Raw genomic sequence first — 23,221 nt, 5'->3', positions numbered from 1 at the left:
GACATGGACTCTTAATAAACAATGTCTCAATAGGTTGGAAACATTTGAAATGTGGACATATCGAAGAATGCTGAGAATCTCCTGGACAGACAGAATAACCCATGAAGAAGTACTAAGAAGAATACAGAACAGCAGAGAGATATTTACTGGATCCAATCAAAATAAGAAAACTGCAACACTTGGGTCATATAACACGTGGTGACAGATATGAACACCTAAAATTAATCATCCAGGGAAAGCTTCCAGGAAGGCGCAGCGTAGGTAGAAGAAAAATGTCCTGGCTGAGAAATCTCAGAGATTGGTTTGGATGCAGCTCAACTGAAGTCTTTCGCGCTGTAGTGTCAAAAGTTAGAATAGCAATGATGATTGCCAACCTTCGTCGCGGAGATGGCACGTAAAGAAGAAGATGTCAGTTGTTACCTCATACAGAGCGTTAGTTTTGGTGGTGGCGGCATAATGCTACGGAGCGGTATCGCTTTAAAAGGACATACCGAACACATGGAGGTGATTAGGCAAATGCCAACTGATATGTAAATTGGTGGGTAGCGAGTAGGAACTCTTTAAATTATTGAAGATCAGGGAAAATGAATCAATCCCTGTCCCTCGCAGATTCCGGGGGTTTCCTGACCCGGAAAACTAGTACCTGTTTCGGGTCCCTTGTCCAGGGTTACGGATGAAGTCCACAACGGCAGACATGGCGGAGAAGCGGAGCTTCGGTACGGTGTGGATGGTGGAAGTGGCAACCCTCGATTATAGGGGTAATATAGAATCAAAACCGTAGCGTCTGATCCAGAATGGACGGCTACGAACAGCGTCTGACCCAGAGTGGGCGGCTGATATAAAACTCCCCCACCCGTCTAGCCTGCGTGGTGTTTTAAGGCTACTCATCCTTCCAATTACATAGAAATGGCGAATACTAAAACGAAAGGATATGGTCCCCAGGTGGGTATGGTATGTTATGCCAAGTCCCACACCCAGAAATGGGTCTGCCTCGTGGAATCTGGGGGAGGCAAGAATTCGCTTAGTACACACAAAATGCACATCGGAACATATAACATCAGAACGATGAGGACAGAAGATAACCTAGAAGAGTTGCAAGAAGAACTTAAGACCATAAAATGGGACGTAGTAAGCTTATGCGAGACAAGGCTTAAAGGCGAAGAAACGACTCTACTAAAATCAGGGCACACTTTGTACCAATACAATTCAGGAAATAACCAAGGTAACTATAGGAGGCGTAGGCTTTTTGGTACATAAAAGAATTGAAAACTTGGTAACTAAATTCCAAGCGATTTCTAATAGAGTTATCTATCTGGTAATAAAACTAAATTGTAGATACAGCTTTCAAATAATCCATTGTTATGCGCCAACTTCTTCTGCAGATGATGAAGAGGTAGAAGAACTTTATGAAGACATTACAAGAGCCAGAAACCTAGAGAAAACATATTACGTAATAATTACGGGAGATTTCAACGCTAAAATAGGAAAGAACGAAAATAACAACGACAACGAATACATTGGAAATTTTGGACTGGGAAGTAGAAATCACACGGGAGATATGCTCGCAAATTTCCTCAGCAAAGAAAAGCTATTCTGCTTAAACACATTCTACAACAAAAATATGCAGAGAAAATGGACGTGGCACAGCCCAGACGGCAAAGTAAAAAATGAAATTGACTTTATACTCTCTAACTTCAAAAACATTGCTAAAGATGTTACTGTACTAAATTCTGTCGACACTGGTAGTGACCATCGATTAGTTAGGGTGGGAATAGAAGTAAATACGAAATTCGATAGAAAAAAATTATTAACACAGGATAAATTACCAAACATAGAAGCACTCGAAATGAATCAAGAGGAATATCAAAGTGAACTAAAAAAGAAACTAGGACCTTTACCAGTATTCAACACGAAAGATATAAATGAAATAACACAAAAATTAAAAAATATTAATGTGGTAAAAATAAAAATCCGAGAAAAACGAAACTTAAACAAACAACACTGGATTTAATGGAAGAAAGAAGAAGAACATCTAAAGAATTACCAGAATATAAGGCTATCAACAATAAAGTTAAAAAGAGCATAAGGTCAGACTTGCGGGCTTATAAAACAAAACAAATATTGCAAACCATCGAAAACAATAGAAACATGAGAGTATTAAAATCAAATTTACCTAAAGGAAAATCGAAGATAACTAAAACCAAAAACCAACAGGGGAATATGGTGACGGAAAAAACTCAAATAATCAAGGAAATAGAAACGTTCTTCAAGAATCTTTATACATCCACTATACAGAACCCCGGAACAGACCATAAAACAATTCTAAACGTCGGCTCGGAAACTCTCCCTAAAATAACTTCTTCGGAAATTAGACATGCCTTACAGCAAATGAGGAATAAAAAAGCTCCTGGCGAGGATCATATATAACGTCTGAAATGTTAAAAATGGGTGGCAACACCGTTGTAGAGGTTATGGAAGTCTTGCTGAATAGGTGTCTAATAGAGAAAAGAATACCCAATCTGTGGGAAAACGCCGAAATAATACTTTTACACAAGAAAGGAGACACTACTAATATTGAAAACTACAGGCCTATAAGTTTGTTGTCACATTTATACAAAATGCTAACAAGAATAATAACCAACCGCATAACACAACAACTTGATTTATATCAACCGGTTGAACAGGCGGGATTTCGAAAAGGGTTTGGTACTAACGATCACTTACAAACCATCAGAACACTGGTAGAAAAAACCACAGAATATAATGTACCCTTACATATGGCATTTATTGACTTTCACAAGGCTTTCGATAGTATTGAAACCTGGTCCTTTTTGTCAGCCCTAAGGGATGCTCGAATAGACTCACGGTACACTACGCTCATTAAAAACATTTATGAACAGGCCACATTCCACATCAAAATCAATGAAGACCAAAAAACCGAAAAAATACGTCTTGGTAAAGGTATTAGACAAGGTGATACTATTTCACCAAAACTTTTTACCTTAGCATTGGAAAATGTATTCAAACAGCTCGACTGGGAGGAAAAAGGTCTAAACATTGATGGTGTACGTTTGAGTCATTTGAGGTTTGCGGACGACATAGTATTATTCAGTACAGATATCAAGGAACTGGAGCAAATGATGAAGGAACTAAGCCAGCAGTCAAATAAAATAGGTCTCAAAATGAATCTTCAGAAAACAAAAATAATGAGTAATGTACAAACTAATCTTGTTATTGACAACGTCAGTCTTGAAAATGTAGACCACTATATATATATCTTGGACATACCATTAGTATAACTCAAAGAGCGATGGAGAGGGCCATGCTAGGGATTAGTTTGAGAGACAAAATTCGAAATATCGACATTCGTGAAAGAACAAAGATTACTGATGTCGCAGAACGTATAGCAAGGCTCAAGTGGCAATGGGTCGGACATGTTGCCCGAGATAATCCCGAAAAATGGACACAGAGACTAACAAACTGGAGACCAAGAGAGAACAGGCGAGGAGTAGGCAGACCGCAGAAGAGGTGGGCAGATGGTCAAACAAGTCGTGGGCAAACAGTGGATGAGAATTGCCAAGAGTAGAAATCGATGGAAGCAAATGGAAGAGGCCTATGTCCAGCAGTGGACGAACACAGGCTGAAGAAGAAGAAGAAGATGTAAATTGAAAACATTTAAGAAGATCATGTTTTGCCATTTAAAAGCCATATTCGATATGACATATTGGTGCTAATGCTCGTCTTCATGTCGCTAGCATAGTGAAGACCTACCTTGATGAGATTCAATTTAAAAATTATACTAGCCAGCATCAGATTTAAATCCGATTTAAGCATATATATGACACTTTAAAATATCGCATTTTTTTTGTAAGCATTTATTAACAATCAGAATTACATATTCTATGAGTTAATTTGATAACAAGTACAATAACTTATATAAACTATTATAGTATTGTACACTAATATGGCGTTATGAGGTACATCACCCAGCGGTTTCACCTCAGTCTCAGCGAAGATATATGGGCCATAATCTTCGCAATCTGCTGTTGTTTAGTGGCTGCAGTAGTGGTAATATTAATTGGTTGGGGTGGCCTTCCAATTTCTCGTGGTGTCTGTTAGCTCTTTCTTGAATTACTGTGTTGACTAACGGGATGTTTAGGTCTCTATGAAGGGTTTGGTTGGAAATGTACCACGGGGCATTTGCGATGGTGCGTAGAATTTTTGATTGAGTTCTTTGGATAATTTGTGTATTTGATTTGCTGACACAACTCCATAATTCTATACCGTACGTCCATATAGGTTTGATGACTGTTTTATAAATTAGCAGTTTGTTCTCAATTGAGAATCGAGATTTTCGACCTATTAGCCAATTAATTTCTTTTACTCTCAACTCAATTTGTTTCTTCTTCTTTAAAATGTGTTGTTTCCAGTTTAATTTAGAATCAAGATGAAGCCCCAGGTATTTGACAATATTCTGTTGTGGTATGTTGACTTGATTAAGGCTAATATTTGGGCATTGGTCTTTCCTTAGTGTGAAAGTTATATGTGTTGACTTGGTTTCATTAGCTTTTATCTTCCATTTCTTTAACCACTGTCCAATTTGGTCTAGGTGTTCTTGAAGTTTTATTACTGCAGCTGTTGGATCCTCTTCAGTTGCAAATATTGCTGTGTCATCAGCGAAAGTTCCAATGGTGGTTTGTGGAGAGGTTGGTAAATCGGATGTGTACAGTGTACAGTACATAAAGAAGTGGACCCAGTACACTACTTTGTGGGACTCCTGATTGAATTTTGTTACGGTTTGATAGTTCATCCTCCACTTTAGTTTCAAATTCTCTGTGATTTAGATATGATTTTTATAAGTCAAAGTATTTATTGAGTAAAGATTATTTGATTTTATAAAGTAATCCTGGGTGCCATACCTTATCAAATGCTTGGCCGATGTCCAGAAAGGCTGCTGTGCAATATTGTTTATTGTCCAAAGCTTTATTAATTACATTTGATATGCGATTGTTGCACTGTAGAATGAGCTTGCCGGAATCCAAATTGGTGTTCTGGGATCCAGTTTTGGAATTTTAGGTCGCTCATAATTCTCTTAAGTAACAGCTTTTCAAAAAGTTTTGATATTACCGGCGGTAGACTGGGGCGGTATGATGAAACATCCGTTAAAGCTTTACCAGGTTTCGGTATCATAATTACTTGGGCAATTTTATATAATATGTATCTCATTCGGAAAATAAATCCAATTTTTATTTCTAACTATGCATAGTTTATAGTAACTAATTTGTTTAAAATATATTTGTAATGTTTTTGAGAAAAATTAACTGGACCAATAATAAACATAATCCAAGGAAAATTAACACGTATAACTATTATGATTTTCAAATAAAAAAATATTTTTTTGTAAAATTTATTGTTAAAGATGTTACCTATTGAAAAACTCTAATACATAAATATTTAAGGAAATTTAACAAAAAAATAAAATATTTCTATTAAGAAACAAAGAGACCATTTTTAGTTGCATTTTATTTGTTATTAATTTTGAACAAAATTATTTAATTAGTTCTATTGCTATGTATATACATCATAGATATTTCTCTATGAGTTGTCATAGTTTCTGTTTATTTTAATTGAAAATAAAGTTGTTGACAGTTTTAAGTGCTTAAAAAGTAAACTATAAAAAAATTTAATCAACTAAAATATCGAAAATTATTTCATCTTTCCAAATTATATTTTAAATGATTTAAAACTATACCTGCACATGAGCGTTTATAATTTATTTATGTATATAACTTCATTATGTTATGCATTAAAATATATGGAATTCATTAATTAGATTTACTTTTAAATAACTAATTTTGTGTTACTAGATTAATAAGTGGAATTTTTAATTTAAAATATAAAACTATATACACATAAGTGGATTAACATAAATAATAACAATTTATTTATCATACTTTTAATAACCTAATATACCCTCTGTTTTTAACCATTTCTTTTTTAGATTGTATCTGATTTGAATGTACGTCTATTATATTAGCATTTAAAAGCACTTTAAAATTATGGAATATAAAATTTATGGAATATATAAAAAATTTTTGAGAATGTGCGATTTTGTAGTCAAATCCCGAAACAGTTTGATTTTTTTATTTTTAAATTGTTTTTTGCATATTTATCATATTAGTGACATTATCCATCTGGGTGTGATGACGTAAGTTATGATTTTTCTAATGAGAATAGTGGTCGTGTGCTAGCTCATTTAAAACGTTATTTAATTCTCTATTTAGCTGTATAAATATTAACATAGTTATTTATACAAGGTGGCCAACAAAATATTTTTTAAATTAAATTAATTGACACAACAAGAAGTAGGTAGGCAATCTATTTAATTCAAAATACATTTTACTGCTGTCAGAAAACAGAAAATATTTATTGGCCAAATAGCCATTGCTTTTTTGACTTAAATTTAATGTTAAAATCTATTCTGTATGGTTTTATTCATAATCCACGTCTCGCCTCGTGTAGCATTGTGGTCTAATTATCGTTTTGTATAATATACTCTTATTTTTGTATTAGGTGATATTTCTTTAGCCTTAATTATTTTGTTTATGTAAGATTTATGTAATAAAAATGCACGCTTCAATTGCCACATTCTTTTTTCTGATGAAGCCACCTTCTGTTTACATGGAACAGTAAATCGGCAAAACTCCAGATACTGCATCCTCCCCCCAAGATCTCCATATCTTACACCAGTTGATTTTTTCCTATGGAGTTACTTAAAATCAGAATTTTACATCGATCGACCACAAAATTTACAAGATTTAATAAATATAATTAATTAGATTGGAAATTCCAAATATAACTCCAGATATAATCCATAATGTCCACGAAGATTGTCGTTCGTGATTCAATTATTGCTAAAAGGCAGGTGAGCGGCAATTTAAATATTTAATTTAAGCCAAAAACAAATTTTAATTAGTCAAATAAACATCTTTTCTGTTTTCTATCAGCAGTAAAATGTATTGTGTATTATACAAATTACATAACATACCTAATTCAATAATTAAACATTCTTTGGTCACCCTATATAAATAATTGGTAATGTTTATATTACTGAATAGAGAATTAAATAACCTGTCAAATGAGCTAGAAGACGACCCCTATTCTCATTTAAAAAAATCATCGATTACGTCATCACGCCCAGATTGTTATCGACACTAGTAAGACCTATATTCCAAAAAATCATAATTTAAAAATAAAAATCGATCGCTTTCGGTATTTGTCTCCAAAATCGCCCATTTTTGAAAAAAATAATGTATTCCATAAATTTGCCCCTCACTATGAATTTTAAATTAATTGACGAAGACGAAGTAGTTTTCACTGCAGCATCCATTTGACTTGCAAATTGTAGAAGTCTTGCAGGTGTCACCAGGAAAGTGTACCAATAAGTTTTCAATTTAAAAATCTTTTAGTAATATTTTTAATATTTTCAATATTAATAATTTACTATTAGGATTGAAAACTACTTCGTCTTTCAATGCCAGATGGCGCTAGCCACCTACTATCATCACTTCAGTTGCAATGGGTGGGAAAACCTCTCGATACGAATCAGTTAAAATATGGAGAACAGTGCCTACGTTCTTTCCGATGAAGGCTCCAATAAGAGCCGAAAATCGCGATTCAAGGGACTGGACTGCACTCCGTATTCTAATTGAAAAGTAAGATTGTTTTGCCTTCGCATTGCAACTGAATAAAAATGGTATACATTTTTATTTTAAATTAATTTTAAATATAGAAACCAGAATAAGTGGTATAGGCGTAAGATATGAGATAAACGAAATAAAAGCTTCTTTTTTTTCTTGTTTTATTAATAAGCTCATGCTTTAAAACGTTTTTATATACTTGGCTTGGTCTGTGTCACTGTCTCCGCAAATTTTGTAATCCATTTTAAAAATAGTTCTAGACTACCTAGGCACCTGAAATTTTCAGAATAGCTCTGAACTAGGTAACAATGCAATATTTAACTGCTATTATACAGGGTGATTGATTAGTGAGGTAAAGCTCCGTAGATCCGTTATAGTAATAGATAGCAATAAAAGTTAATAACAAAAATTGTAGCTAACTTTGTGATTCACATTTACAAAATTAGTTGGAATGTTACAGGGTGTTCGATAACATAGTGGTAGACCAAACTTATGTTCTTTTAAATGTAACACCCTATATTTTATTTTATAATCGAAATCTTCTTACTTCTCCATTACAAAAATATAAAGGTTCGGTAAGTTATACAGGGTATGTACAAAGTTATAACCAATTTTATATGAAAATCGAAACAAGTTCAACTCCGTATATAAATAAAAACAAGCACAACGGCAATGGTTTATTGATGGCATATTTTTTCATTTATTGTCAAAATTTTCAAAAAGGATTGGTATTGCTAATTTTCTTTATATTGAATACAGGGTGAGTCAAACCGCAAGTACATTATTTTCTCAGTCATTTTAAATGGAACAACCTGTATTTTATATCACTATCGAAAAGTACTATTACCGTATTTTAATTTTTGTATAACATTCCCTATGTCCAAATTTATTAGTTTTCGAGATATTTTCATTTTTCAGAGCAATTTATTAATAACGGGTCTAAATCTTTCCAAATTTTAAGTAAGCCATGACTGAATTGTCTAAAACTGACAATTTACGTTTACTGATTATCAAGCTGTAATCAAAGTTTGCTACAATTTTTGTTATTAACTTTTATTGCTATCTATTACTATAACGTATCTACGGAGCTTTACCCCACTAATCAATCACCCTGTATGGATAAATCGATTTTTTTTTTAAATTTCAAACCGTTTTAAAATGTGACTATTAATGCGATAATATTTTAAAGTACATACGTTAATAAATCTATATCTACAAATTGATGGTGGCTCAGTGGCATTAAACTGCAGATCGAGAAGTTCCGAGTTCGAACCCAGCTGTGGCTTTTGCGTATATTTTTTAAACTTTTTTAATAAATAAATAAAAGTTGATATAATTAAAATTCATATTTTAATTAAGTTATTCAAGTTAACTATTATATATAAAAATTATACAGGGTGAGTCATGAGGAACTGTACATACTCCTACCTCGTATAGAGGCTCCTATGGGGAATAACAAATAACCATTAAAAAGTGTCTGCTCCCATTGTTTAATAATATACAGGGCGAGTTTCGCATTTTGACAGAAATTTGTATTCGTCATAATTTTTAAACGGTCAGATATTCAAACTAGAAAAAATCAGATCCGGATTTAAAAAAATTAGTTCGTTTTGGTCTTAGAAAAAATTTCACCCTGTATACGCTTTTTGAAAACTCTAATATGAATTTTACAAATTAGACAAATAGGCAATTAAAATGGCATATTTATTTTTTTCCGCACACGATTATTTAATTTTTTATAAAAAAATCAAATTTCACTATGAATTAAAAGTTTGGTATAGTGAACCATAGATTTAAAAAAAATAACTTTTATTACAAAAGTTAATTTTTTTTGCACAAATAAGTAATTTATGTTACCATCCAAACAACTGATTTATTCAAACTAGAGAAAAATCAGGTCCGGATTTAAAAAATTAGTTCGTTTTGGTCTTAGAAAAAATTTCACCATGTATAAGCTTTTTGAAAACTCTAATATGAATTTTACAAATAAGACAAATAAGCAATTAAAATGGCATATTTATTTTTTTCCCCACACGATTACTTAATTTTTTATTAAAAAATCAAATTTGTCAAAATCGGAATTTTAACCTGAAAATGAAAAAAAAAATGAACTCACGGTTTAACTCGCTACAACTCTGTTCCATTTTAATATTTTTTTTTCTGAAATATTTACAGCACATACCTCTTACCATTGTGAAGACTATGAACGTTGTTGTAGACTTTCAGTCTTCTTCTTGTAAAAGTTGCAAACTTGTAAATCGCAAAAATTAGGTGGAAAAATTTAAAATTTATCAATTTGATCACGTCTATGTTAAACTATAGTGTCCAAAAGAAGTGTTATGGGAAGTTTTAGATCTAGACGTGTTATAGAAAAAAAAAAATGGTAAAACTTTTAATTTGAAGAAAAACGTTGTTTTTGTAAATTAATTTTTGTAAAAAAAGTTAATTTTTTTAACTCTATGCAAAAACTTTGCCAATGTTTTTATGCATAGTCAAATTTGATTTTTTAATAAAAAAATAAGTAATCGTGTGGGGAAAAAATAAATATGCCGTTTTAATTGCCTACTTGTCTTATTTGTAAAATTCATATTAGAGTTTTCAAAAAACGTATACAAGGTGAAATTTTTTCTAAGACCCAAACAAACTAATTTTTTAAATCCGGGCCTGATTTTTTTCTAGTTTGAATAAATCAGTTGATTGGGTGATAACATAAATTAAATATTTGTTCAAAAAAAAATTCATTTTTGTAATAAAAGTTATTTTTTTTAAATCTATGGTTCACTTTACCAAACTTTTAATTATTCATAGTCAAATTTGATTTTTTTTTTATAAAAAATTAAGTAATCGTGTGGGGAAAAAATAAATATGCCATTTTAATTGCCTATTTGTCTAATTTGTAAAAATCATATTAGAGTTCTCAAAAAGCGTATACAGGGTGAAATTTTTTCTAAGACCAAAACGAACTTATTTTTTAAATCCGGGCCTGATTTTTTTCTTGCTTGAATAAATCGGTTGATTAGTGGTAACATAAATTAAATATTTGTCCAAAAAAATTAATTTTGGTAATAAAAGTTAATTTTGTTAAATCTATGGTTCAGTTTACCAAACTTTTAATTCATAATCAAATTTGATTTTTTTATAAAAAATTAAGCAATCGTGTGCGGAAAAAAATAAATATGTTATTTTAATTGCCTATTTGTCTAATTTGTAAAATTCATATTAGAGTTTTCAAAAAGCTTATACAGGGTGAAATTTTTTCTAAGGCCCAAACGAACTAATTTTTTTAAAGCCGGACCTGATTTTTTTCTAGTTTGAATAAATCAGTTGATTAGGTGGCAATAGTGTAACGATTGACCAAAATAAGAGACACATCGATCTGACCGTTCAAAAATTATGACGAATACAAATTTCTGTCAAAATGCGAAACTCGCCCTGTATATTATTAAACAATGGAAGCAGACACTTTTTAATGGTCATTTGTTATTCCCCATAGGGGCCTCTATACGAGGTAGGAGTATATACAGTTCCTCATGACTCACCCTGTATATACCATTTTAAACAACCGTGGTATTATAAAAAGTTTTTTTTTACTAGTGTAATTTTTGGAATAATTATAATTATAACATTTAATACACCTACTAAAAATTCATATTTTATAAGTTAATTATAATATAATATAACAAAACCGTGGTATTATAAAAAGTACTTTTTTATTATAGTGTAATTTTTGGAATTTAAACATTTTATATCGTCAAAATATTTTATATTCTCTCCTATAAATATTAAAAACGTTTTTTTATAAAAAAATTATTTTTTATAGAAGTGTAATTATTTATAGTTTTCAGTTTCAACTGATTTTGTCCTACCGTCTTTTCCTTTGTGTCGTATTTCCCTTATTCCGATTGGTGATGTATCACTTGTTATTCATATTGTTTTGTTTTCTGTTATTCGTTGTATATGTGGATTCCATTCTATTTTTCTTCTTTTTCTCAACAGGTTGATTTTCTCTTTTCCACATCACATGTAAAAAGGCAACTGGTATTGACGACATCAATGCAGAATGTTTGAAAACAATTTCGCCATACATACTCGAACCATTGGTTCATATTATCAATATATGTATAGAAAAAGGAATATGGCCTAAAGCCTTCAAAACAACAGTAGTCATACCAATATACAAAAATGAAGACAAAACTCTTGCTGCAAACTATCGACCTATATCTCTTATTCCGCATATTTCTAAAATATTTGAATTATTATTGAAAAATAGGCTTACAGCATATATAAAAAAATATAATTTAATTTCCCCTCACCAATTTAGTTTTAAGAAAAATACTTTCACCCAAGATGCCATTTTGAATTTAACATCCAAAGCATATGAAGCACTTAACAAAAATAAAGTTTGCTTATGCGTATTTCTTGATTTGGCCAAAGCTTTTGACACTGTTAGTCACAATAACCTCTTACAAACCTTAGTACATTGACCTTAGGACAAATTGGTATAAGAGACAACTGTTTACAATTATTTAGAAATTACCTCTCTGAGAGACAACAAGTAGTAAGGGTCTCCGAAGTAATAAGCGAACAAAGAGGTATAACATATGGAGTGCCACAGGGAACAGTATTAGGTCCTGTCCTGTTTAATCTATATATAAATGGATTATTTTCATTACAGAGTACAGGGCATATAATTGGGTTTGCTGATGATACTGCTATTATTTATGATGCTGAGAATTGGTATGAATTAAAAACAAAAGCAGAATATGATCTACAACTAATAAAAGAATGGTTTGACTACAAAATACTAACAATCAATTTTAAGAAAACTGTTTATCTACCATTATTTAACTCTAACTTGACTACTGATCTTTTCAAACCCCTTCAAATATCACATAATAAACAAAATTTTTATATTAAACCCGTAACAAATGTTAAATATCTAGGAGTTTTTATAGATACACATCTAAAATGGGACTTTCACATTAAATATATCATTAAAAAGCTACAGTTTATCCTGTATAAGTTTAAACATCTTATAAAACACATACCTAATATATACCTTCGCACACTATATTACGGACTAGTAGAAAGTCATCTCCGTTATGGTATACTGGCTTGGGGAAGCGCCCTGAAAACACACATTCTCCCACTGGAAATCATACAAAGAAGATTTCTGAAAATTATTATGTCTAAACCATACACCTACTCTACAGATAGATTATATAAGGATAGTAATATATTTGACTTGAAACAATTATACTTTCTTTGTGTGTCTTTAAAATATCACACCATGAAAACAGACAACAATTTACCATCACATGAGCAAGATACAAGAGGCAAACACCTTTATATGATTCCGAAAATGACAAAGTACTTCTGTCAAAGAAGTTTTCTATTTCTAGCCCCAAAAATATATAATCATATCCCCAGTGATATCAAAAATACTAAGAATGTTCCTCTATTTAAAAAGAAATTAAAATCATTTCTGATGGAACAAACAAGAAATTTTTGTGACATCATTATAGTAGCTTAAATTTACATACATTAAAAAACAAAAAAAAAATAAATTAAACTCTAGAGTCACTACCAATTTTTATACCTATATTTCAAATTTTATATTGTTTTAAACTGATTTATTTTGCTTATTATTTTTATCATATTTAATAAAACATGCTATTTACACCATTCTTCAAAAATATTACTAACTAATTGAGCCATACATAATTGTTTTAAAAAAATTAATTATTCGTGCTTTATTGTTAAACTAAGTATTTATTTTATTGTTTTCATTATATTATTTATTCTACGTATCATATTTACTAAAACATAACTGTGTATTTACAAAAAAAAAACGTACCTATCTATTTATTGTATTATATTATATTGTATTATGTTGCTATTTATGTTATTTACGTTAGTATGTTATTATTTATTATTTTATATCCCATTTACCGAAACAGGTGTATCCACACCTCTCGGAGACCTTCGGGATTTATTCACTTTATATGTAAATATCTAAAAAGATTGTACCTATTATTGTTGAATAAATTATTATTATTATTATTATCTCGCTCTCATTTCCTCACTTCTTACTCTATCTCTTAACCTTTGATTTGATATTTCTCGTAAGACTTTCATTGTTGCTGCCACTAAAAATCGATTTGTTTTGACCGTATCTGCTCTTGTTTCCAGTGTGTACTCCGTTTGTTTGGAAAGCATTTAGTATTAGTATTAGTATATCGGACCAGATTCTTGGACCACCGAGTGGTAAGTGGTTTTGTCACAACAGATCGTCCCAATATGTCCTCACGGACAGATCTCCCGCTAAGCACGGAATTAGATGCTGAATGTCTATCCTCCAATTAACATATTTCAATAAAAGGGTTTCCTTTTTACAGAAGATAATTTATAAACTGTCAAATTGTTTCGTTCATATTCATTCTTTTATATTTCATATCACTTACAATTCTATACTTTATTTCACTGCTCGCGAATTTACTGAATTTACTAGCTAATTTAAATCGTCCGATTTACCTATACCCACTTAGTCATTTCGATGCCGGATCAATAAATAAATAGTAAATAAATAAATTTTACTTCATGTTAATTTAATATTTGCATTAAATTCAATCGGTTCTTCGAGAAATATAGTTTTTATTTTAAGTTACGTCCTGACGGGCATATCTCAAGTTAACTGCGCAGATTGTGTCTTAGCCGTCGTGATGTCTGGCCAATTTTTGCTGGCCAGTTAACACATGTCAACAAAAGGTAAGTGTTTTCTTTGTACATATGATAATTTATGAATACACCCAATTGTGCCATTCATGTTCATTCTTTCATATTGCATATTTCTAATCCTATATTCCATTTCTCGTTATTAAAATTAATCAATCAGCTAACTTAAATACGCCTAACTTTATTCAATGTCACTTTTATTCCACATAAATAGTTTTTGCTTCATTTTAATTTCATATTTGCATTCAATGCATTCAGTCCTTCGAAAAATATATTTTTATCTTATTTTAATATTCATAGCATATTTCATATCAATTTTTAATTTTTTACTTTTTATATTTCACAATACAATCAGTATTTTATTACTTTTATGAAATGAATATTTAGATTGATATTTTCTCAATATAAAAATCATAAATAATCATAAAAATATAAAACTCATATTGCTAATTTTTATATTTTCTCAATTACCTGTGGGAGTTTTTTGTCAGTTATTCTATCAGGCGCGGCCCCCTGCGAATGGGGGATGCTCTCTGGGTATTCGTAGCGCCAATGCCCAGAGGGTAGCACGGATACTTGCCGTGGAACAAAAACTGATACCTGGCAGTAGGTATAAAATGCACATCCATTAATATGGAGAATATTGATTTATGTTTAGGATTGCTGCCTGGGGATCGCTAGGGCACGTCTGGAGCCGGCGCTGGACGTGACAGCATGCGTGACGTCGGTGGAAGGTAGTTGAGAAAGATATTTTCTCAATCCAGATTTAGCCACACGGCTCACACTCCCTCTAAGGGGAAAATTGACTAATCTCAGATACCTACGATATCAAAAGAATTGAGCTCTGGTGGGACTCTTTCCGTGTTATCGAGCCCTAGGTGACTTGGTATGCTGGAGTACCTCCCAGAAATTTTCGTACACATCTGGCCGTCGCGAGTAGTACAGCTTTCTGCATGGACTTATAAAGGTGTTCATTTAGACCCAACTTTTTTTTTGTTTTCGAGGAGGTTCTTCGGAATGACTCCAGTAGTAGACATAATAATAGGTATCGTCTGGGTACTTTGCATTCTCCATTGTCTTCGTATTTGAATTTCCAGATCTCTGTACTTGGAGATCTTTTCAGTAAATTTACTACGTAGATTTTTGTTGTTAAGTATCGTCACATCAATTAGTGTTGTTTGTCTTGTTTATTTATTAACTAGTACGAGATCTGGTCTATTATGTGCCACTGTTTGGTCTGTGAGCACAGTACGGTCTCAGTGTAGCTTGTAGTTGCCATTCTCAAGCATACTCTCAGGGACGTATTGATAATATGGGAGATAGTCCGTTTGGAGAAGTTCCAGCTTAATAGCTATCTCTTGATGAAGGATTTTTCCCACTGCGTCATGCCGCTCCTTATATTCAGTTGCAGCAAATGTCTGGCAGCCCCCTGTAAGATGTTGGATGGTTTCTTGGGTTCGGCATCCATATCGGCATTTGTCGTTCTGGATCTTGGGATCTTTGACGATATATTTCAGGTAATTTTTAGTTGGTATAACCTGATCCTGAATGGCCAATAATGAACCTTCTGTTTCAGGGAACATCTTTCCTGATGTCAACCAATAATTCGACGCCGAATTGTCGACATAGTCTTGGCTGACCTCATTCGGATGTCGTCCGTTCAGAGGTTTACCCATCGAGGTGCGCATTTTTTCGTCCTTAGTAAGGTGGTTTGTGCGCATTTCTGGTTCCCTCAATTTGATCAGTGTCATCTACTGCGCAAATATCGCAGTGTAGAGTGGATGTCTCAGCCTGCATCTGAAAATAAGTCCTTAAATTAGCAATCTGTTTATCTAATTGCTCACCTATATCGGTAAGTCCTCTTCCTCCTAAATACCGCGGTAATGTCGTTCGTTCTACTGCACTTTTAGGTGAGGTGTGTTCGTATTTTTCGCTGAAGATTTTCTATATCCGTTTTTGTCCACTTAACAATACCAAATGAATAGCTAAGCGCGGAACAAGCGTATGTGTTTAGTGCCTTAAACAAATTTTTACTGTTAAGCTGTGAACAAAGCAGCTGTTTTACCCTTCGTATAAACTCAGTAGTTATCTCAGTTTTCATTGTTTATGGTCAATTTTCCGCGCCTGCTTTACTCTAAGATATTTGTACATATCGTTTTCGCCCATGGTCTCGATGTTCTGGCCATTTTGCATATCGAATCCACCGGGCTGTACCTTTCCTCTGACTTTATTCAAAACACGGCACTTGTCCATGCCGAACTGCATGTTAATATCATTAGAGAATGTTTCTGCATCTGAATGTTTTTAGCATCTGTTCTAGGTATTCTAGGTTTTTTCAATTATTATTGTACTTATTATTGTACTTATTTCTTTTGTTACTATCTCTACTTTTTACTGGCAATAACATTATTACTTGTTTGCGATTGACACTGTATGACATCAAATAGCGCAATTGTCTTTTTTAATTGTAGAGCTTCTTCTTCTTCTGTTGATTTGTTTAATTTTGTCGGCATTGTCTTCTTTTTTCGTTTACTTTTCTTTTATCTCACAAATGTCCAGCAAAGTAAAAAAGCCAACTTGTCACACCAAACGGTATACTCTAGATTAAAACAGGCATTGAAGCATCAAGTTGATACTCTTAACTTATTTTTCGTAACCTTTTTTCTTCAGAAGAAGGCCAACATCTTCAGACGTTGGCCGTCATCATGGCCCTGATTCTAAATCAAATTTCGACCAAAAACAAGTCGCTTTCAATATGGCGACTGTCGAAATTATTTGACACGGAGATGAATGAATGGCCAAAAGCGAGGTTAGGTTTAGTTTAGATGTGTTTTGTTTATTTCTTGCAAGGAAAACTAAATCAAAAGGTATTATAATATAGCTGGGTTTAATTGAAATTTGCTTGTTTTGAGGAATTAGATAGAATAGTATTAAATTAGAAATATAATAATTGAGAATGTCCACAACATGAATCATCAACTCAATGAAAGATGTGAGGTAATAATCTGGGAAAATTAGTAAAAAACAAGGAAAATTAATTACCAGCTATTTTATTGCTGGACATGCTGAAATCAAATCTTAAGATTTCCTATATTAGTAATATAGCTGTGCAAAGTCCACAGAAAGTGTGCTATTTTGTTTATAAACAAATTAGCACTCCGAAATCTTTTTTTTTTATTCTCTATAACTCCGAAAATTTTAACTTTAAACCAAAACACTCACATAAAAATTGACAGTAATTTAATTCTGCACATTGATAATTTATTCCAATTTCCTTCGACGGAAATTTTCTTCGGAAAATTCGGGTTTTCCAAACAAAATCTTTAATTTTCAACTAAAATTTGAGGGAAGTAATTATTTATCAATAATTAAATAATTTGGTGACAGTGACATAAATCTTTTTTGTTATGAGTGTCTTGAAGATATGAAAATTTGTATGTACAAAGAGGACCGGAATTAAAAGGTATCTAATGGTTCAAAGATTAAAATCCTGTTGTTTATAACTCTGTCGCAAATGCCGGTCAAATTTGACCGGTTATACCTGGAATCACTCCTCGCAATTCAATTTGTTTTTCTTCGAAAAGGACACAGAAGCCGTGCTCTTTTCAACAGCGTTAACTTAATTTAATTTAATCTAATATCTTCTGAGGGGTTCTATTTGTTTATAAGCCAAAAAATTGTTTCTTTATAACATTCCTGAGACCGCTCAAATGGTCCAATTTCAATCCTGTAAGGTACGTTGAATAGGTATAGTGCTTTTTTATATGAAAATCATAGTTATTCTGGTGTATCATAATCTTTCTGGTTATTATTTCGACCGAAATTTTTTAATTAACATTTTAATTATTGCTAAATTATTGGTTAGATTGTCGCCGGTCTCCTGATATACAGAGAGGGGCTAAATTATGGAATAAATTCATTTTCTCTAAAATGGACGATTTTAGAGAAAAATCCCGAAACAGGTCGATTTTTATTTTTAAATTAAATTTCTTGGCATATATTTCAAACTAGTGACGTCATCCATCCGAGCGTGATGACGTAATTATTTTTTTTAAATAGGAATATGGGTTCGTGTTGTAGCTCATTTACAAAGGCGTTCAATGCTCTATTCAGTATTATAAACATTAATATCATTATTTATACAGGGAGGCCAAAAAAAATTTTGAATTAAATTAATTGACGCAAGAAGAAGAATGCATGTAATTTATTTAACTCAAAATACATTCTATTGCTGTCAGAAAATAGAAAAAAATGTTTATTTTGCAAATAAACATTGCTTTTAGCTTAAATTAAAAGTTCAAACTGCCAATAGGTAGGAGGGAGGCTGTTTGTGATTTAATTTAAGCGAAAAGAAATGTTTATTTGTGAAATAAACCTTTTTTTCTATTTTCTGACAGCAGTACAATGTATTTTGAGTTAAATAAATTACATACATTCTTCTTTTTGCGCCAATTAATTTAATTCAAAATTTTTTTTGGCAACCCTGTATAAATACCTAATGATATTAATGTTTATATTACTGAATAGAGAATTAAACGCCCTTTCAAATGACCTACCACACGACCCCTATTCCCATTAACAAAATTATCGATTACGTCATCACGCTCAGATGGATGACGTCACTAGTATGAAATATATGCCAAAAAATTGTAATTTAAAAATAAAAATCGACCTCTTTCGGGATTTTGCTCCAAAATCGTCCGTTTTAAAGAAATAAATTTATTCCATAATTTAGCCCCTCTGTATAATCTACTATAATAAATTTTTCATGTCTTCAATTATTTAATTATTGATAAATAATTAGGTACTTCCCTAAATTTTAATTGAAAATGGCAGATTTTTTGGGAAAACTCGGATTTTCTGAGTAAAATTTTTGTTGAAGGAAATCGGAAAAAAAATAACTTTGTGCAGAACTAAATTACGGTGAATTTTTATTTGAGTGTTTTTGGCTCAAAGGAAAAATTATAGGAGTTACAGACCACTAATTGAAAAAAAAAGAAGATTTAGGAGTGCTAATTTGTTTATAAATAAAATAACACACTTTCTGCGGACTTGTCATACCCCATATTACTAATATATGCAATCTTAAGATTCGATTTTAGCAATAAAATAGCTGGTAAATAATTTTTCCCAAAAATGGTATTTTTTCGATAATTTTCCCAGACTATCAACAAAATCCAAGAAACCGAAGCGCCAACCCAAATTCTGAGCAGTCTCAACATGATAAGGTTAATATCCCCAAGAATCGCTATACTCTCCGGCTGTCATGGCGGTGTCGAAATGAAATTGCGACTGTCGAAATGAATTAGAATCAGGGCCCATGTTTAGAAAGTCCTGAAACTTTTCTCTATCGGTTACTGCACGAAATAATTTATGTCTCACAACCATACAATTGGATATACCACACATAATCTTTCAGGACCTTCTTGCGAATATTCATCGACATGTTTTTGTTACATAAAACTGCTTTCCAGGTCATAAAGGCCTTACGTGATATTTCGATCCTGGTTATTATCTCTTCATCAGAGTCACCATTTACATTTAACCAGCTGCCAAGGTATTTAACATGGTTTACCCGTTCTATCTTCTTTTCATTAAGAGAAAGCAGACCTTGATCTTTCCAATTGCTATCCACTTTGTCTTTGAAATATTGATTTTAAGTATCGTAACCAGGGCAGATGAAATCGAACCAATTTATCGAGATTTTTATACATCCCACAACCTCATCTCAATTAGTTTCATTAACGCTTTCTATTCATTCTATACGCATATAATATATAATATATATTCTATACGACTTTCAAACATTTTCTCATTATCACTCATTATTCTTTACTGTCTCGTTACTTCTAGTTTCTTCAGCGCCACAACCCTTGATAACTAATCAAGATGTTAAGTGGTGTGTCTAGTTTTAACACGTTATATAAATGTCCGTCTTTTTGACTAAAAGGATTCAAGAACGTTTCTCGTTGATTAAACATCATAACATACGTGTAGACTGCTTGATTTCACCTCATTCCGCCAAGAGCTGTAGTTCTTCACACAAATGTAGAGTTTGAAAATCACCGCATCACACTACTCTTTTATTTTCGACCGTCAAATAAATCTTGCTCGTTTAGTCAACCGCTTCTTCAAATCACAACATCAAGTGAAAACCTCAATCCTGTATAAAAGCACACATCCACTGCAACTGCTCTACATAGTGGATACGTTGGCGCTTCGCCTCGGTACTCCAATCGGTGGCGGTTTATACATACGTAGAGGAGCGCATGCCGTATCGATTGGAGCAGTTGCAGGGAGCACAGAGCACCAACATAGGGGATACGTTTAGAGGCGTCTCAAACCGCTCAGTCCAGTTTTGCAACGACTTCTTTAATAAAGACTGTTATTGGTCTTATTTTTGATTTCTATATATCCTAGCTTTCGTTTCCATTGTGAGCTTTTGTACTTTTTCCAATTTCTCGTAAGTCAACAATTTGATTCCGAAGTATCCCGTTTCCATCACTTTTTCTATTCCTGTGTTGTTTAACAACCAGTTTGCATCTTTTTGGTTCTGCTGATACCACTATTGACTTTGAGAAAACAGAGTTCAACATACTTCAACAGAGAAAACAGAGTTTTCTCTGTTGAAATCACAATAATATATTATTATATAAGATCCCTATCTTCGAACGGTTAACTAATCTTCGTAGATCACTTAGAAATAAAAGCGAATATGATAGAAATAAAAGAAGTAAATGAGCAGCTACAAAAACTGCAGTGAAAACTTTCGGTACATAAATAGGAACAAAAGAAGTGCGCAAAAAATATCACCAATTAGATGGAAAAACCTGGGAATTCGGAAAATCCCCAAGGAATCTGGGGAACGGCAGCTTTAGATCGAAGCAAACCACATGAACAAAATATATATAATACACAGAAAGATTTATTTTATGAAATACTTTTATTTTCTTGAGTAAAGAAACATTATGTACTCACTCTAGTCCACTTTTTTCTATCTAAATAATATTCTTCCTAGCTTATTTTTGATTCTTCAACGTCAGTTGCGGTGTGGTGGATAAACTCTCGGTGTTGGTCACTTAGAGTATGGAGTAGCTAGCAGGCCTACGTTCTCTCCGACGAGACTCCAACAAGAGTCGAAAATCGTCGATTCAGAGTGCTGAACTGCGCTCCGTATTCTAAGTGAAAAATAAGATTGTTCTGCCTTCGCATTGCAACTGAATAAAAATGGAATTTTTATTTTATTTTTATATTGGTCGTTACTTCTTTGAGTAACTAGGTCCATTTTCTGTTGGAATTTACCAGCTGAACAGACGGGGTCGTGAATTGTAAGTTTTTTGAATTCCCTCTTGTCTTCTTCGCTTCAGCATCCATCTGGCTTGCAAATTTTAGAAGCCATTGATGTGTTACCAAGGAAATGGACCAATCTTTTAGTAATATTTTAATATTTTTAAATATTATTAATATTGCTATTGGTTAGCAATAATATATGGTTATTAATAAAGACAGAAATAGATAAATGTCAAAAAGAAATTCTTACACCAACCAGATACAAAAAGAAACAATGGATGACGGAGGAAATCTTAGATTTAATGGAAGAAAGACGTCAGCATAAAAACAAAGAAGATCAGATGTACAAAAATGTGGATAAACAAATAAAATCCAAAATTAAACAGGCTAAAGAACAGTGGTTAGAAGAACAATGCGCAGAAATAGAAGAACACCAGAAAAGACATGATAATTTTAACACACATAAAAAAATTAAGGAATTAACGCAGATCAACAGAAAGAGAAAACCGGGAATACTAAAAGATACAGATGGGAAACTTGTGTTGAGTACTAACGAAAAATTAAAGAGATGGACAGAATACATAAATGAATTGTTCAAAGACAATAGAACAGAGCAGATGGAAGTCGAAGTAGAAGATGATACGGTTTTGAAGATATTAAAAGAAGAAATTAAATCGGCATTAAAAAACAGCAAAAATGGTAAAGCAGTAGGTCCAGACCAAATCCCAGTAGAAAGCTTAAAATGTATAAATGATGAAACCTTAGACATTATCGTAGACTTGTTTAACACAGTGTACAAAACAGGAAACATACCAAAACAATGGTTACTCTCAACCTTTTGTGCTATCCCTAAAAATACAAACGCTAAAGATTGCAGTGAATACAGAACAATATCATTAATAAGTCACATTCTCAAATTATTCTTGAAAATAATACATGGTCGTATAAACAAAAAACTAGAAGAAGGAATAGATGATAGTCAGTTTGGGTTCAGAAACGGACTAGGAATCAGAGAGGCGTTATTTGCTTTTAATGTGTTAGCTCAAAGATGCATGGACATGAATGTGGATGTGCATGTTTGTTACGTTGATTTTGAGAAGGCTTTTGACAAAGTAAGACATGAAAAATTAGTCCAAATTCTAAAGACAAAAAACATAGACAAAAGGGACTTACGAATAATAACAAACCTTTACTGGAATCAAAGAGCACAAATTGTAATAGATAACGAACCCAGTCCAGAAATTGAAATCAGGAGAGGAGTTCGGCAGGTATTATGTCTCCATTACTCTTTAATGCATATAGTGAAGCCATTTTTGAAGAAGCATTGCTATCTCAAAGTGAAGGAATAATAATTAACGGAAGATCTATTAACAACATAAGATATGCAGATGACACCGTGATTATAGCAAGCTCTGCTGAACAACTCCAACTACTACTGAACAAAACAAACAATTTCTGTAAAGAATATGGACTAAAAATGAATATAAAAAAGACCA

General features: G+C 32.3%; 1 protein-coding gene across 1 annotated transcript in view; it reads right to left on the bottom strand.

The window, feature by feature from the left end:
* The window catches only part of LOC114334446 (homeobox protein onecut), a 267,715-nt gene that overhangs the window by 134,379 nt on the left and 110,115 nt on the right, over window positions 1-23,221 (bottom strand). The gene's annotated exons all lie outside the window — the stretch shown is intronic.

Source organism: Diabrotica virgifera, chromosome 10 (assembly GCF_917563875.1).
Source record: "Diabrotica virgifera virgifera chromosome 10, PGI_DIABVI_V3a".
In the NCBI taxonomy this organism is placed as follows: Eukaryota; Metazoa; Arthropoda; class Insecta; order Coleoptera; family Chrysomelidae; genus Diabrotica; species Diabrotica virgifera.
The sequence above is the reverse complement of the archived record's forward strand: the minus strand, read 5'-3'. Positions and strand labels throughout refer to the sequence as shown.